Raw genomic sequence first — 13,007 nt, forward strand, 5'->3', positions numbered from 1 at the left:
ATATATATATATACACACACACACACATATACTTACTTATTATATATATATATATATATATATATATATATATATATATATATACCAATGTATAAGTACACACATGTATACGTCAGATTTTAATAAAAACTAGACAATATTGACCGCTAAAGAATTTGATTTATAAATATAAATGAAGAAAAAAGAAGAAATTATAACAATTTATTATCATTTCGGCTATGAAGTATACTTTATATTTAAATATCAATGTTCAATATGTATCTCTATCTATCTCTACATCTGATGTTAATGACAGAAACGATAGCATCGATATTCAATGATGTAAAAGTTCACGTAGATTTATGATCAGTTGACATTTCTCTTATGATTTTTCCTTTAACGACCACTGTTAACTTCATCAGATAGATTACTGAAAGTAATAATTTTAATTTTTATTATATTTATTGGATTATATGTATAATGTCACATTATTTTTTTAAAGAGTTAGACATGGTTTGATAACTCTAGAAACATTCAAGAATAAATAAATATATTTTTATTATAGAGTTGAGATCATGAGTCAATTGAAGCTAGACTACCATGGAAAACCTGGAAGCACTGGACGGCCGTTTCGTCCCATTATGGGACTCCTCAGCAGTGCGCGTCCACGAACCCACTCTCGCGGGATTCGAACCCAGGACCTACCAGTTTCGAGCCGAAGCCCTTAACCGATAGACCATGAGCTGGCATCCAAATACTAAAATTTACGTCAATAGACAGTCTTAAACGTCGACTCTATTGAGTTTGTGCATATTCATTTTAAACAAGACATATCACTTCTTTTAAAAATTAATTTAGTATTCAACACTAGCTTGTTTGTTAATCAAATGATTTTTAGCTTTTAGATTATCTCATTGTTAAATAATCTCTGTATAAATAAGTACACTAATTAATTTGTTTTATAAATGTTAGTGGTAACTGGAAACTCATACTTGGAAACTATTTAGTTAAATTATCGTTTCAACTATCTGGTATACAGATAACTTTTAATAGGAATAAAATACTGTTTTAAACAAGTATGTAGTGGTAAATAAAATCACCAGAATCAGTAGCTCTGTAAGTCTTCGACATTTAATGCTGACTACATTAGTTTTAACGGAATCATCTAGCTGAAGTCGCTCGATCACGCATCTGCACCAGATCATGAGTGGGAACGCTTTGCCCAACTTCTCCTACGACCTATAGCTAATTTACATCAGTCACTTCTCGATATATTGATAACCTATGAAATATATCTTCCAACCTCTTCGCTGCTGACGTTTAGATTATAGAAGGTATTACTGGTTAATGTGTTGTCAAACTCCGAATACTTTTGGCATTTTCAAGTATTTTAATCGTAAATCTGATATTTTCGAATAAATAGATTTATAATTCAAAAATGAACAATATTTGAGCGAACAATTGTTTTCAATAACTTCATCATCAGGCTCTACAGTTATAAGTCCATAATTATAATATTTTACAAAGTCCAAAATGAGGCATGTATTAATGAATTTGACAATGTTATATGTTAAAAATAGTAAACGTTTGCATCTGTTACGACATATATATACTTTAAAATTGTGTTATTTGTAAATTAGAAAGGTCATTTAATAAAGGTCAAAGTGATTTGTAATCAAGTGTCTAGTCACAATCGATTTAATAGTAATTTCGAAAAAATGAAAATGCAAAAAAATTGTGTGAATAAAGTGCATAGTAGGAGAATTTCATCCTGTCAAGTGAGATAATAATAGCTGTCAAAATTAGGACGAAACATACATGAATTATATTCAATAGTTTGTCAAATGTAGATGAACTTGATAAGTCTTGCTAATTGAACGCTATTCTATGAAAGCTATTCTCGTAACCCCAAAGCTAAGTCTACACAGCAACTTGAACCCGAGAGGACAGGCGCAAAATATGCGAGAATAATTTTGCTCCAAAGGTTCATTCACGTACAGAAAATATAGGGTTTTAATAGTATTTTAGAAGTCCTTGGTTTTTCCTGAAAATTCTGGAATGCTCCTAAACATTGTAGCAGTATAGTAATCAACCAATCAAAAACTCTACATGTGACATTTCACTTTCGTGATTTTTCTGGCAAAACTTCCAGTGAACTCTGATTGGATAAAATACTTCCTAATGTTTCCTGAACCTTTCTTGTCTTTTGCGCGAATTTTTCTGGATCATCCCTAACAGAACTATAGTAAAAAAAATGTCTTCGACATTTTTGTTCACCAAGATGTGATTTCGAACAATATCCCCCCCCCCGAAAAGAAAGTCAGCAAATGGAGTACGTGTTCAGTGTTGTAACCTTATTATTGGAATAAAGTTCAATTATGGGCTTTACCTTTAAGTATAACACATTCGGCTTTTGATTCAAAGGTGATACCTTAAGAAACATAACTGTATTTGTGACAGTCATATATTCAATGAAAATAGAGATATATAACTGATACTACTGTCTTTTTACAAATTCTATCAAGAGAAAAAGCTTAACACACCCTACAGGGAATATTAAAAAAATACAATATGTCCAATCAGTTGGTTTCTTAGATAGTTGTAGATGATAGCTAGTGAAGAAAAATTAATGTTAAAATGATTGTATCATTCTATATTTACGCACATAGTAACGTAAAGTATTGTTTAATGGACTCCTACTGCATATTTCTGTTCAAGCTACTAAAAAATTTCAAGATTTTTGGATATCTATTGTATCTACTCATTTATAGGTTAGTATATCTGTAGTGAATGAGAACTCAGGTGGGAAGACTGATATTTCTTCTGATTGAACGGTACTTTGTTTTATCTGGTCGTCGTTGATTGTTATGTCGAAATCACTCATTACTTATACTTGTAAAGCGAGGAATTAATGCAGTTCCCACAACGTGAAAGTAAAAACATCAAGACTAGTACAAATGAAGATTTATCAGCCCCAAAACACGACGACTACCCTAGTCAAAAATACACTCATTTTGATTAATAATTCGGATGAATTCACATATATGAAAAGTACTTACAGTTATAATAAATCACACACTGAATTTCATGCTGAGCATAGATCATGTTAATAGCGTATTATACGGGAAAACAGAAAACAATACTATATTGAGTAGTCATCACATTAAATTAAAACGGAAGTAATGTTGAACAAAAATCATAATGAGTAAATGAATGTAATTGTGACTTTTCATTTAGTACAAATTTACAGAACATCCTCGTAAAATATGAAAGTCATGAATTAAATACTTCATTTGCACATCTTCCTTATGTCTGTCGACATAAGTAGCATGCACCACAAGTCTTCTCATTTCTCTTTTCAATAACTTGTTTGATTATTTTTTTATGGTTGCTAATTGATATCATCCAGAAAGTCTTAAGGGAGATATAGTCGTTTAGAACCTATTTAGGATATGGTTTTATATATTTCCAGTATGGTATGTTACCTACTATCCATTTAAAGTACTCCAATGTTAGGAACAACTCTCACCAACAACAAGTGATAAATAAATGCTAATTTATCGCTCACACCAACTGTTTGTAAGAGATCAAATCAGTTACAACTGGGAAAATGTACCAAGTCACTCAAGATTTAAGCTGACAAGTAGTCTACTTAACTTAGTGTTCAAGACTCTTAAGTATTTCATCTGCAGAGCTTTGAATACATGTTGTCAAAAGCAGCCGGTCATTCTCATTTAAAAGCATTGATCATCCTTATCAAACTACATGAATATGAATAACAATATTATTAGGCACCAAATGTCACTTCATAATCTCAACGGAGAAAACGCTTTATCACGTAACAATTTAGTGTGACATCTGTTCAGCATAACAACAGATTTACTTCACATTGATACTCGCTCAATGTAACATGTAGCATCCACTTGGTATTAATTCAGTATAAACTCTATTTTATACATCCATCTTTTCAGTAGTATGATTCTGGGAGATGAATAAAATCTTAGCCTGTCATCAAATCTTCTTTGCTTCTGTGAGTCATGTAAAGTTAAATTATTTCTGTCTCAGGTATCAATTTTCGTGGTAACAACAGCTTCACACACAAAACTACACAAATTTGAATGATACTGTGACGTAAATTTTCATTTCTTTTCTCCATACAAACATTTTAGTCAATCAATTTATGAGTTTGATACATTTTAATTATTTACTCAGATACTAAAGAGAAAATTGAGTTGCGAGTTGTTTAAATGATTTGCTGTAATAAATTGTCCCTAATTTGTTTGTTAGTTCAACCTGGAAATTTAATTTGGAAAACACAAGAATTAAACAAGATTTGATAATACTCATCTAAGATATCCATTTGCATAGTTACTAAAATTTTGAAGAAATTCCAAAGTATATTACAGATTGAATGCTATACCAAAGTAGTTTGCAGAATTGAATCTTATATTATGTACAACACCTCTTTCTTAATATATAGAAATGTACAAATTATGGAATTAAAGCCTCCAGTATTTAATCATAAATGTTCCATAATTAAATAAGATTTTATCGTTCCTCATGAAACACTTATTTTCACACTCGTATGTTTCAGTTATCTGACAGAACTTAAATGTTTTACCAAAGAAAACCTAATGGAGTATTATAACGTTTCTTTTTTCTGTTAAAAACAGATTATTTTCATCAAAATACCACTATTTAAACACTCAAAAAAAGATATCTTTCTTCTTTTCCCATTTTTTTTCTTTTACACACATTATACTTTAGATATCAATATCTCTAAGTACATAAAAGTTATGTTTCACATCTAACATAAACTGTACCCATCTATCAACATGAAAATAAAGCGTGTTTTTGCCTAAACACTTTATCTTAGTTCATCTTTTTCAATTTGGTTCTTCATATCCTATTTACTTTACATCATTTCGATTTTTGTCATCATAGCAAGTAAATAATCAGCGGTTTACAATGAATGACAAATGGCTATTATAGATACTAAAGATGACAATATTTCTCTATTACATCTCGTATATAGATGTGTGAAATATTTCTTTATAAAATATAAATATATTTAATCGTTACTGAAATCTTTCTAGTGATACATATATATCAATTGGCGTCTACAAGTTCAACTAATGATAAATGAATGTCAATCAATAGTGTTTGCACCTTAAAAAAAGAATCTGGAGAAAGGAACTTGAAAGTAACACAATACAAAAGAGAGGGCAAGAATGAAATATGTTATCAAAGCAAATTCATCTATATTTACTAATGCCATCTTTAAATAAACGTAAAAATGTGTGAATACATTAGTGTAACAGGAGGTGTATGAATGAACAAGCGAAGAAAGGTAACTTACTTCGAATAAGATCATCTATGAACATGTTACAGAGTATCCACCAGAAACTTGTCTTTAGATGCTTATCTAATAAAACTTAACTTATGGAGAAAGTAAATTTGTGGGGGAATTTAACATTTTATATTTCAATCTGTTTATGATTGCAAAATTTCATAAATAATACCTAACTCAAGGTATAACCGACATACGATAATTTAATTAAACAATTATTACTTTTCCTAATCAGCTATCAGGGAGATATATACGAAAGTGACTTTAAATATACTTCGCTATCAGATATTGATTTACCAGTCTCCAACTATATTGTAGAATATTTCAACATTATGGATAGAGAAACTCTCATATGGTATATTCTTAGATCATTAAGTGTCGGTAATTGGACCACTTAATGGAATGTCATTATAATAGGACTTTGGCATAAAATTTAGTCAACGGAATGAAAATTAAATCCCTTCTAAATAACACTCATTACTATACGACTACCGTCTGATTCATGATGTATCAAATTGTATAATGATAAGTTACATTAATAAATTTTAGGAAAGTAAATGGGAGAATGATTTTCATCTCAGTTGTGGTGAGTCCGTCATATAATATAGAATACTAACCTATAGTATTCGTAAACCATCTTTTTGTCGAAATGCCATCTGCTAAGAAAACTGAAAACATCGTTTTTTTTAAAAAAAATAATTAGTGCTGGGTTAATGAGTAATCAGATATATCTAATTTGGTCACATTTAAAATTCAATAATTTGGTTTAGAGAAATGTATTTATTATCTTAATATTCAGTCATCAATGATTAAGAACTGCTTTTACTGAGTTACCAGCGTATATTTTTATGTCTTTCAATGTTTATACCATATTACTTCAACATTAGATTGAGAATCAGCCAAATAACGTTTATAAATTCGTTTGAGTTCCTCATAGACATGTTTCTCCTGAAGTTCTACACAATAATCAAAGACACATAATTAGCAATGTAATAATTGGAAGTATTTTGTCAAGGTCATACAAATTTCTGTAGTGTAAGGGTATATACCAGAAAGACAAACGAAGGTCCACAATTCAGTAAGCGAAAGTCAGAAGAAAATTAAAGGATGTTTAAGCTGAGAAGAAAATCAAGAATACTCACACAGTTTTCAGCTCGACTGCTTAAAGTCATTACATAGAGTCTTAGTGGGGTGTATGCTACTTATGTTAGCAGATATAAGTAGCATGTAACTCCTAATGGAAGTGGAATGGTCTCAAAAGAAGATTGACAATATTGAACTGAAGAAAACAGAAAGGAAACATAAAGAAATTGCGACTAAGAATAATCATGAAGGATATAAAGGACAACTGACGGAAGATATGAAAATGAAGTAATTAGTGTGTGGTTTTTACAACGTGAGGGCTATGATTTCCATTATCACAGTAGATATTGATTAGTATTTGGATTGCAAATGTTTCATAACATTTTCATGCAAATATATTTACATGGTAGTCTTTATTCATATATAATGTCATTGTGTTCTTAGTGGTTATTAAACGAGTAACCTCATTACACCTTAGTGAAACTTGCTACGTTACGAGACTTTGTATTAATCACGTTACTTTTTTTCTTTTTAAAAAAATGGCATCTGTCTTCGTAAAAATATGTCTCCTTTATTTCTGAAACCTATGACCTGACTCGGTAGGTAATTTACAAACAGGAGTACACAGAGAAGTGTAATTTTAACAATAACTAGATATACAAGTGCATAACTACCAATTTGATTACAATATCGATATACAGAGCCATATCCCTTACAAATGTATCCAGATGGAATATGAGTTTAGAAACTTCTATAAGTGACCTCATCAGGACAGAAGAAAACTTATGAGCATACCTAAATGCTGATTGTATATAATCGTTTCCAACAAAATAAGAGATTGTATGTTAGGTGAAATTATACAGAGTTTATTTACGCCTTTATTAATGTAATAGCAAACCGATTTCCCAAACCTTTAGCTGGAGTATCATTGATGAAACGTAAAATAAAAAAACAGTCTAAAGCTAATATTTTCAGATTATTTTCATTCAAATTGTAATCATGTCGTATTTACTCATTAAATTTTTTTTGGAAATAGATTTTCGAGTTAGTTATTCTGTTTAGTGTTTTTTAGCGAGTTGGTTTTCTACGGGATGAGTTCGCTTACTTCACGTCCAACTGTCCTCCTTTAAACAGTTTTGGGACTAGCAGTAGCTCCAGAGAGGCTCCAGGCGGAATTTGAGTAGCAATGTGCTTAAAGTTATATTTTAGTTTTTTATATTATCAAACACTGTACTCATTTGTCATTTCATGTTTGAATTCTTATTTACTTTTCTGGTACATTTAGTAAATTATTTTAGTTCTGGAAATAATACTTCTTAATGAATTTGCTTATAAGTAATCTAAACTATAGTGTACCTTAATCTCTCTAAAAAGGAAACAATATTGATAGATACTGTTATTTAATGTACTTCAAATTGTTAAATATTGAAATTCGTTGGATAAACAGCATGATAAGTGTGAATTATTTTAATTTTACAAATAATAGCATAAAGTGAAGGTGGAAAAGTAAATTGTATCGACAAAAATGCAAAAAATTAAAGTAAATCAATATTTTGAATCAATGACTTTTATAGGTTAGAATATTTGTAAGTGTTTTTCTTAACCCCCCCCCCCCGAAAAAAACATGGTTAACTGGCAATTATATAAATGAACAGTGTGAAATGTTTATACTTTGATGAAACACTAAACACAAACTAATAATCGATCACATAATAAGAGCTTTATTGAGTATATAGGGGTAAATGACAATCTCTTTTTATGGTACATTATGGATAATACAAATAGTTTTATCAGTCAGAAAACAGTAAAGGAAAAATCTGGACTTTTAGTTAACTTTAAAGTGTGACAAATTATTTTCTATTTCCCAGTCGATAATATCAAAATTAGTTATAATAAAATAGAATTATTTTTCATCTAGTGGTATACATAAATCTTGGACAATGGTTTCATGCAATATTCAAATAACTGTCTGTAATACCTAAGTAATATCGATTTAATTGATTGTATCTTTTTAATATACATTAAAGTCATGCATTCTTCTCCTTCTTAATGACTGACTTTGTTAAACATAGAAACCATTGAATGTTGATCTGCTATTCTAAAAGCCGAGCCCTCACCTAGAGACCTGAAGGTCGTGGTTCCAATCATGCTGGGGTCATGAATGCATACAACTGAGGATACCTACACTATAAGGGAATATCTATCCAATGCTTTCTTGTTTTCAATGTTTGTCTACCTTGGGTCGGTTCGTAATCTCAATAATATGCTTTAGTTTAATTTCGGTCATTAGATAAATAAAATAGCATTCATTTAAAATAGCACTATCAAGTTGTTTTTTTATCTTAAAACTGAGGCAAAGGATAAAATATCTTATCATTTGAATCCAGTGAAATTTGTCGCTTATTCCGGCAACTATTTTCTTATTTTTTTATCATGCTACTGATGAGTAGTATAATAAGATTCGCAAAAGTTCACAGATAATCCTTTAAGCGTAATTCCTTAAATATTTTTTTAGCTGATATTACTCCTTGTGGCTATTCAGAATATGACTAGGGGGTTAGGGTGTATATCAGATGCTATCGTAGGCTATCGTCATACAGCTGCCAATCCTATCATTCATAATCACGAATAGAAAGTCTATAAAGAGTTTCACCCATAGATATAATTTGAAAGCCATACATATTTCTACACTGTCCATAAACGAACTATGAAATGATGTATGCTGTGAATTCCGCATTGAAAGACAAATCTATAATTAGTAATACTAAGTAAATAAGAATCTACCGAATTTCACAATATTATGACTTGTTGTATAAATAATTGAGTTCTTAAAAATACTTCAGTTTTATTACTCTTTGTTTTATTCATTATCATTTAGCCAAATGAATTAGAATGTGTGCTATCATTCTTGTGTCATTATAATGAATAAAAGCCGACGCGGAAAATATGCCCAGTCACACAATATTTGACTGTGACAACTGTGAGTACTATATATTTTCCTGAATAAAGAGTGTTTGAAATATAAAGAAGCAAAAGATGGTCACGTACAAGTCTTTTGAAGTTATAGGATTGTGTGATAATTTCATATTCTGCTTCTGACAGACATATTCGCTTGCGTACCGTCAGTGTACTTGCGCATACAGTCTTCAAGCAAACTTTTGAAAATATAAGTGATTTCTGGAAATATATAAGTTTGTTTGTAAAAGCTTATTTCTACCAGAAATGTACAGAAAGACATGTTTATACTATGAAGAATAACTTAATCTAGTTTATGTCTTTCTGTGTTCTACTTAAATTTTAAATATATTTTAACAACAGATTATGATAACTTCTTAGTCATATATCCTTAAAGTCAATGCTGAGCATGAATAAAATCACATTCAACAATTAGTTATATACTTAGTATAATCTGTTTTGGAATAAACAACATTTTCCAGTCTATTGACAAATGCTTATGGTTACCCTTTGGTTTGATTTCTTTTAAACGTTTACTTAAATAAATGTACACACCACCCAAGACACTTTGTCATCAAGCAGTTACAGGCTATAACAAAATAGCCGTTTAGTTCTAGATGGTTTTTAGTGATATTTCACTTTTCACAACCCAAACCATCATCAAAAATATATGCGAAACAAATCGTCTAAAGTAATCCAATGCTAACAATCACGTGGATAATGTAACAAGCTATCTACTTGTATAGTAAAATGACAAGTGGAAATAGTCATGATGTAGACAGTATCACATACTGTGCAAACATGACAATATATTCAACGTAGGCCAAAAATAAACTTTATCAGGATTTGTTTTGTAGCAATTCGGCAAACTTCTTAATTTATAGGTGCCTTTGGTTACTACTACTAACCATTAATTATAACGACAATTTTTCTCCTATTTAACCAATCAATGAAACAATGTTATCGGTTTTATAACACAATTTATGATCTGCAGTAAATCGAAACCCTCCACTTTGACGATTTCATTTTTGTTAGCACTAAACTAGTGTTTGTATAAATTAATTATGTAATGAATAATCTTGTTTTGTCAGTTTTGATGGGTACAATGAGTAAAAATAAACTGAAAAATAAATCATCAGATTGGCTCAAAGTTCCGAAGTGTATGGAAAACTGTAGACCATGGCCTCAACTGCAAAGTGAAAGATTACGGCGTGAATTTTTCTAGTCGATGAATTAGCGGGAATATATATCAGCTAGGAATTATAGAAAAAATATTGATAACGAAGTTAGTAAAACCCTTAAATGATTTTATTGAAGTTATTAAAATGTGACTGATCCAATTAAAAGATGAAGGATAAAAAACAAATAAACTCTGAAAATCCAAAACTATCAAAAAAAACTAGGCTCATGACAATTAGATCATTCACTCAAACTGTTAACAGTACACATAGATCTGTCTTTATATGGATTGATCACATTTCACTATCCCTCCAAACATATTTCGATAGTAAAGTAGGGTTATATAGGTTTGAAAGCTGACTAGCTTCTCTATGAAATAACCAAGAGTTATGCTAAAGTTAGGATGAAAATACTTTTGTACGAAAATATTTATTTATGATAGTGATCAGCAAACAAGTATGATATATTCATTACTGGCATATAATCCTAATGTTTCAGTCATGTTCACAGAATAAAAATTATTGACTAATAGGGGAAAAGCAGCAACTTATTAATTGAACTTGTCTTCTGTCGAACTAATTGGATACATTACTTAATATTATAGTCAATATGGTCATCTACGCAGAATCAGTTGAATGATTAAATATGGAAAACTATAAGTCGAATAAATGAAGCCATTTCCATATACTTTATGTACTTTGTGTATAACGGCACAGTTTGATCAAATGTGTTCGTCAGATTTTGACTAAGCGTGAATTAAAAAGGGTTTTTCAATATCTTTGATTTCTTTAGATTTCTAAATAATCCAGCCATAAAAATTATAATGATTAAAACTGTACCTCTAACAATTCCAGCTGTTCCCTATAAAATGTAACACACTTTACATACTTATGGTTCGGATACTCAATACTTGAATGCTTGTTATTGAATTAAATGACTGCAGTACAAAATGCTTTGCTGATAACCATTCCAAATCTGCTTGAACAAAAGCTTTGAATACCCTGGCAATATAATGTTTAATAGGAAATAAACTAAGAAGACATACAAATACAGTCTCTGAATTCGCTCTTAAACGTTTATTCACAAGTACTTAACACGCTGACCCTTTCTATAATCAATGTTTGAACTACAACAACTAACTTGTATTCAAGTATGTTCAATCATAATTTTTTAGTGAATATGATACATCACTTCTGATCAGTACGCTTTCTATTTAGTGGTGCATAATGTAACCAGTGCTCATCAAAATAATAAATATAAGCTCATATTAACATGAATAACAAATCTAAACCTTAAGTTGTAAGGAATTTCCTATAATCTACATATGATAAATAACTCGAAATACTGGTTTTGTTTATGCATGTTTGAGGAATGTTATAACCACACTACTTTCAATTAATTAATAACGTGACTTATCTTCAACAATATCCATGTAAAATAGAACTAAAATATTAAGCCTGAGCCCTTGATGTTAACAACTGGACGACTTAACACTAAAAACGTCGTCCATATAACAAAAATAAGATTTTAAAGAGCAAAAGATCTCTTCATATTAAACTGAATACGATCGATCATCTGACTTGAATGTGGTGGAGTGACGACCACCCAACCGAATAAACGGTTAAACACCACAATGAACAGATATCAAAAATCAAACTAGAACCTATTTTCAGAACAATTATTGCGAAATAAACGGGTCTAAAATTCGTTTAAATCATTTTTCTGTACCGAATTTGGTTAACTTGTACTAGCATAGGTGACTTTGAAATAGTGTGTAAAAACTGCCTATTCAGATACAATGTTATTCAGCCTATTATATAGATGTTAGATCGTTTTGTTACAAAATATGGGCGATAATGTTCTATAGAACAAAATTATTGGAATTCTTATTTACAGGCGTAAAAACATTATAGGTCAAAATAGAGAAGTTAAGTGTTCTGTTTAGTGACTTTCAATAAACTTCTAATATGTGGAAAGTTCTTTCTATGACGAAATGATCATGACATGTTTCAATTTATCCATATACCCATTATCAGGTATAAGATATTTATGGTATAAAAACAGATTCCCTTCAGCCGACATTTTAACACCTAATTAATACATTCACAACACTGAATATTTTTGAGGAAGTTGAGACCTTTCATCCTATTTATCATCCATACTGGTGTTGACCATCTACTACTACTACTACTACTACTACTTTATTATTCATTTTCTAACTGATCTGTTAAGAGATGATTGATTGGATTTATGTAATTCTGATAAAAAATGAGTATAATATTCACGGACTAAATGAAATTAAGATCTGGTTTAAAATTTATCTTCGTGACTCATTCAGTAGAGAGAGTTTAAACCTGGTCTGTCAACCTTTTTTCCAAGTCAAAAATGACTACTTTCATGTTATCGATATATTTTATCATTTTAAACTGATTTAGATGATAATCACATAACTGAGTCTAAG

This window comes from Schistosoma mansoni, chromosome W (assembly GCF_000237925.1).
Source record: "Schistosoma mansoni strain Puerto Rico chromosome W, complete genome".
In the NCBI taxonomy this organism is placed as follows: Eukaryota; Metazoa; Platyhelminthes; class Trematoda; order Strigeidida; family Schistosomatidae; genus Schistosoma; species Schistosoma mansoni.